The sequence below is a fragment of the Phalaenopsis equestris genome, unplaced genomic scaffold, assembly GCF_001263595.1.
Source record: "Phalaenopsis equestris unplaced genomic scaffold, ASM126359v1 Scaffold225984, whole genome shotgun sequence".
NCBI classification, from domain to species: Eukaryota; Viridiplantae; Streptophyta; class Magnoliopsida; order Asparagales; family Orchidaceae; genus Phalaenopsis; species Phalaenopsis equestris.
This window is the reverse complement of record NW_018244012.1, coordinates 215,670-222,559: the sequence shown is the minus strand read 5'-3', so window position 1 is coordinate 222,559 and position 6,890 is coordinate 215,670.

Genomic DNA, 6,890 nt, shown 5'->3' with positions numbered 1-6,890 from the left:
TTAAACCGTGGGAAGCCTCGTTAGCAACCGTAGGTTACCTCCTCCGAGAGATTCCCGATCATCCAATAGAGATGTCTTAATTTAGTTGAAGTTGTAGTTTTGTGTGATGTTTGTGATTAAATTTTGAGTTGTTTTATAGTTTGAATGTTGTGTCGGTAGATTTTACGGTGAATTTTATCTTGGTTTATTTTAGTTTTGGTTTTGGTTATGGTTATGTGGCTATCCTGATGGTTTTAGTTTTCATGCAGGGTGACGTTGTTGTTTAACATGCAAATTTGCAGGTATAAAAGTACAATATGAAAGTACAAGAAGGACAACACTGAAAACTGTAAGTGTACCTGGCGAGTTTCGTTCCACCACCTAAAACTTAAAATGCATGTTAAGGCAGTTTATAAAGAGCAGGAAAGTAAGTTCTGGTGGTTTTCCTAACCCTATGTCATATTTTGTTGAGTCCTTAAAAGTTTAATTAAGGATGATTTCATTGAGCAAAGAATATTAAGTTTAGTAGGCCTCTGAGGTATCCAACAAGTTAGGAGGGGGAAGAAGGTCCATGCCTCCCTCTCACCAACATGTGTAAAGCCTCGAGTCCATTTGAACTTATTATGTTGCTTAATGATTCATCCTATAAATACCCTTAATGCTGAGTGCACATTGAAGTCTCAATTATCCCTAAGAAAATGGAAATTATCATTTATCACTTAACTTGAAAATTATGTGAGTAAAAACCTTTAAAGAGGCAAGCTAATGTAATTTGAACACTTAGGCCAAATTTCAATCCTAATTGGGCTTAGTGGTACTTCAAGGATGTTTGATTTAGTTATGTTTGTTTCTCTAATCCTTATTTAGTTAATTTTGATTTAGCCTAAGTCACCCTAAGTCACCAGTTAATTTTGATTTAGCCTAAGTCACCACTAAGCCCTTAAGCCCTAGGTGAGGAAAAGGGTTAAACCTTAAGAGGGTTAAACCTTAAGTGGTCATGATCCATAATTTGGATTTTATTTAAAAATCAAAATAGGGGTATTAAATGATGAAATATTAGCTTCAAAAGTCATACCCCTGAGTCCAGGATCATTTAATTTTAATAAACTTCCAAATTTTAATGATTTAGAAATTTATTAATCTTAATTGAGAAAATGAGATTGGTTTTTACCAATTAATCCCTTTGTGTTTCAAAAATCAAATGAATTGATTAAGATTAGAGGTTACCCATTTTCCCTTCTTGAATTAAGCCTAATGTTAATTAAGAAAAAATCTTCAAAATTACACATTTGCCCCTAGAACACCTCATAATTTGTCAAATTCAATTCAAATGACTATGACATTTTTATCATACCTCATTCATGGGTCAATTGAGACATCAGAGGAGAAAATGTGATTTTTCAAGATTTAATTTAATTTATATAATTATTTTCATGAAAAAAATAGTATTTTTCAAAGAAAATTCCTAACTTGACTAAGGTACATTATAATCCCTTAAAATTTTTATTGGAGGTAGACCTAGACTAGAGAAGACTTTGATCAAAATTTCATAATTGTTTGAATTCCCTATGATTTATTAGAACAAATTTAAGTTCTAAAGTTCTAAGTTATTTAACAAAAATAAAATATTTTAAATAGTGAAAATTAAGTTTTGTATTTTTGAAAAATCTCCCTGAGGTCAGAGAACTCAGAGGAGCAAGTTTTATATTTTTTCTTTTTTTTTGATTTATTGGAATTATTTTAATGTAAACTCATTTTTTAGCCTTTTAAGAAAAAAAATTATTCATTTTTTAGCCATTTAAGAAAAAAAATTATTTTTAAGCTTTAAAATTCAATATCTTTATTTAGAAAATCAGAAAAAATATTCTAATTGTTCCTAAGTGATTAAGAAAAAATTTAGAACATTTCCATCAATTTTATTATTTTTGTGATTTTTATGGATTTTTAAATATTTAAATATTTAGAATAGGCTAAAAATCAAGTTTTTATTTTAAATATTATTTTATTTTTAGGAAATACCCCTGATCATAGAGAACTCAAAAAACTAAGTTTCATAATTTTTTGAGTTATATTTTGATTTTTAAAAATCATTTAAGTGTTAAAAGTGGTGTTTATCTTTAAAAATCAATTTAAGTTGTCAAATGAACTCAAAATATTTTGAAACTTTTATAATGAGTTCTCTGGATCATAAACCACAGTGAAGATGAAAAATCAAGTCATTTAAATGTATAAGTTCTCCAACATTAATTATCTTAGTGATTTAATGTTTGTAAAGTTTAAATACATTTTAAATGACTTGACCCATGAAATTATTTCCAAAGACTTCTCTAGTCATGGTAGACCTTCTAAAATCTTCTTAAGATTTTTAGATCAACATGCTAATTTCCATGATTATTTTAAAGAAGTAATGTGGAAAATATTGGAAAATATGGATCTCCATATAGGAACCTCCTCTAACTTTGGAAAAATCAGAGAATGTTCCTCTTGACACAGGCTACAACATGCCAAAATTTCAACCCAATGTGATGTGTCAATATGCATGGAGAATCAATGATCCGAGAATCAAATGATCCCAAAGAATATTTAATTAATTAAAAATAAAATATGCATCAAATGGACTTGAAATTTATTCCATATTTTTTTCCTTTATTCACTGAGCAAGAGGATATTTTTCTGTTATTTTTGTGATTTTTGTACACAAAGTGATGAATTTTCTAAGTTAAGGGTATTTAAATAAATAGGAAAAAGCCCTATTTATCAATTTAAAATGCGCGTGCTGAATGGATCCTAGGCAGCTCCGAAGGCATGCGTGGCGCTCTCTGGTTGGACACCGTCGTCTATGTAGCTTGCTGACTCGGCCCGCTATTTATGTCACGAAGCGTTGTCCGGCTCGATCTCCTCCGTCCATTTGATATATGCTTGTTCAGACAGCTCCCCGTCATCGTCCCCGATAGAATGATCTCGTGCCCGTCCGCACTAAAACCTTAAGATCTTGGCCAAGACTCAACCAAATCACTTCGGGTTTGATCCTATGGACTCGTCTAAGTGAGATGAATACATCCATACAGTAATCATGCAATTAAATTAAGCCTAATTGAATGGAGAATTTAAATAGGCTCGAGATGAGGTGAGGTTTTATACCAATGCTCTGAGAAGTGAAGCTTCGATCAAAGGGGCTCGACACGTTTGGTGGGGTCAAAGGAGGCTAGGGATTGAGTCCCTGGTCTCGGTGTATGGCCTAGGTACAAATTCAACCAAGCTCGATTTCAGGTGTTGGTCTAGAGTTATGGTGGAGGCTGTTTCAGAGGGTAATTTGATGGGGCTTTGTCTTCTCTTGCTATTGTGAAGGTGTGGGCACAAGAAATTGAAGTTTGGTGGAGTGTTGAGGTGTATTGGGTTCTGTCCTCGTTTTCGACAAGGTTCCAAGTTAAAAATTGAGCTCCGGCAAGGGGATTCAGGGCAATATGGTGGTTGGGTTTCACTGAGGAAGTCTCAAAGAGGCTCTGTGAGTGATTTAAGGGGCTCTCTCTAAGCAATTTTCAACACTTTCTTTAATGGCCATGGAGGTGGCCTTTTATAAAAATGGGGTTATGGTGGCTCTCATGACCAATTAGTGGGTGTATTGTGATGCTTAGGTGGAGGGCAGAGGAGCTCTATCAATTAATTTGGCTGAGCTGGTCTCTAGGTTTGATTTGGGTGAGGTGCCATGGGAGTGGCTCTATGTTTTGAGCTGTTCTGGCCAAGGGGAGGTGTCTAGGAGCTCAGGGAACTCAGAGGAATCCATCACAGCAATTTAATGCAAATGTGCTTTGATTTGGCAAAGATATCTTAAGCATGTGCATTTTTGGAAGTATGATCCCTTAATTTGAGGAACCTTTGGTCCATGGCTTGATTTAGGTGATTTCATGGTGTTTGGACTGGTCACTTAGTCCAACTAATGGCTGTGGTGGAATTAATTTTGTGGCATTAGGGTGGTTAGGCCACATTTAGTGCATGGGTCCAAGTGGGTGCAAATGACCAAAAGTTGGGTTTGGGCTAGGTTATCCATGTCAATTGGCCTAAATAATTATTTTATTTGGTGTATATGGTCATAAGAAACAACTTTGGTGAAGAATGGAAGTGGTTTTGAGTTCAATTGAAGGGAACGAATTCTGAATTTTAGTCAATTTGGTCATGTTGGGCTAGGCTTGGGTCTAGCTTGGGTTAGCCTTGGGCTAAGTCCAAATTGATTGTTGTGAATGGTCAATAGGGACCTCATGAAGAGTTTTCAACATGAATTGGATGCCAATTTGGAGGTTAAGGCAATCAATTGGGTGAAATTTGGGGACTTAGCCAATTTGGGGCTAAATTTGGATATTTTGGATTTAGGCCAAAATCAAATGGATTTGAAACTTCATTGGGGCCAATTAACTAGGCTATGGGTTCAATTTGGTGAGATTAGGTCATATGGTCAAAATTGGGGTTTTGACCCAAATCAAAATTGGGCTCAAATCATGGACCAATAGAGCTTGGATTTGATTTAGTTTGGTCATATCAAAAGTGAATTTGAGTTAAAGATTGGAATTAAGGTCAATTGAGATCAAATTGATGGACATTTGAGTTGGATTTGGGGAAATTTAGGTCTTTAAAGGGTAATTTGAGGATTTTGGTTAAAGATGGTCAATTAGCCAAATTAGGTCATGTAATAGTTGAGAAAAATAAAATTAGTAATATTTAGGATTTATTGGGATTTTCTGGGAATTTTTGGAATTTTGGGTCTAACAGGGGTAATTTTTGGTCCAAGAGGGGTATTTTGGTAATTTGGGGGTGTTTTAGGGGTAAAAGGCCAAGATGGGTATTTTGGTAGATTTAAGGTACCAACCATCACCAACAAGCCATGAAACAATTAAAATCCCATTTTGGGTCCTCTACATAGTGGTCTTAGCTAAACCATAGCCTTAGGGCTAGTAGGTTTAGGGGACCATCTACAACAGTATCCCAAAAAATAAGGGATCTATGCTAGAAATTTGAGTTCAGGATTGTGAGTGATTGTGGGTGTATAAGATTTTAGTGAGTGTAGCGAGTGCCTTAGCTCCAGACCAACACCCAGGGTCAACCTTAAGGTCCAACAGTCCTAAGGGTGACTCACCTTGAGTTTCCCTCACAATGACCCCACTTACTAAGTATTTAGAGGTTGAGAGCAACATATGGAACTTCAAGCTGAGTAGAGAAGAGTTTGGAATTTCTAATGGTGAGGGTTCCATGTCTAGTTTTCTAAGAATAGTCAATAGGAAAGTCCTATGGCTAGACCTTAGGCTAGTAAAGAGGAAAAACTAAACCTCAACCAAAAATGAGGTTAACAACAACCAATAAAGCTGATGCAAATGTTGTGATGGAGTTCTACGCAAATGTAATCTATTCTGAAGATAGAATCGTTTAAGTGCGTGGATTTTCTTGTGGATTTTACTACCGCCCGCATCAACACCTTTTACGAAGTCCCAAACTCTTATAGCTGCCAGTATGAATCCTTTAGTACGATGGAAGGCTTCCTAAATGATGTGAACAACGTTCTCACTGATGGGAAAGGGATATGGAAGATAAAGCAGTGAGAACGGGTAAATTTTTCTGCTTTCATGTTGAATGCCACCTCTAAGGCGTGGCACTATTTCATTTCTTCTACTCTGTTACCGACTTATCACCATAGTGAGGTAACTAGACATAGAACTATTCTGAATTTTTGTATTCAAAATAATAGAACTATAAATGTGGGAAGAATTATTCTTAAGAATATATTGACTACGGCAAGGAGTGAGGCAATTGGAGGTCTAGGACATCCTGGACTTATTTATGCAATTTGCAAACTTTCTGGAGTGGAAATTGGAGATGAAGAATGGGTTTACCCTATGAAACCCATTAGTAATGCCAATTTGAAAACTTATAAATCCATGAGAAATGGAGAACTGGAAGTAGAAGTCAAGAACCTTCTCCTAGTAGAGATTTCCCCTCTACAAGTTATGATCTTCCATCTTCTAGTTCCCTTACGCTCTCTGATTTGATGAATGAGTTGACTTTGCATCACAAGAGCATAGGTTTAATAAATGAAAGGATTGGAGGTTTAGAACGTTAATACAATTATAATTGTGAGTACCTTTAAAGGCATTCAAATTTTGAGGTAGTCCATTATGAAGCTCAGGCCCGACACTACAGAGGTGAGCTTCATGTTAACTTTTCCTGAGTGCCCCCGTTGAGTGCCCCCGTTATACTCAGTATCATCCCGATCCACCTGCTGATCAAGGTGATGAAGATATAGTTTGGGATTTCGATATTTGAATGTAACTGATGTACTTATACTTGTACTTTTATTGTAATCTTTTTGTAATAGAAATGGATGTTTTTTTGTATTTGGACTTTCATTTTTATTGTTATGTTGCACTTAGATTATTTTAATTTTTGTTATAAAGTTAGATTGGTAGTTAAAGTTTGCATGTGTAGTATAATAGATGTTGATTAATATTTTGGAATGTAATGTGATTTTTATTTCACATTTTAAATTGTTTTGTTTAGTATTGTCTGTGTTAGGAAATTTTGTGCTTGTTTCATATTTTAGTTTTATACTTATTTCAAAATTTTATTACCCATAAATTCCTCTAATGATTTATATGTGTAGAAAGCTCCTAATATTACAGGCCAGGTGAAGTAGAAATGTTGAGAAAGCCTGCAAAAATTTCAGAATGATGAAAATGCCTAAAATACTGAGGTATGATTTATATGTAGAGTTTTTCTTTCCACCTGTATTATTTTATATTGAAAAATTTAAGTTTGGGGGAGGAAAGAAAAAGATTAACTATTAGATGTCATCTATTTAATTATTTTAAAAAATTATCTATATGATTTTATGTAGTGAATTTAATTCAGGTAACTATATTTTTGTA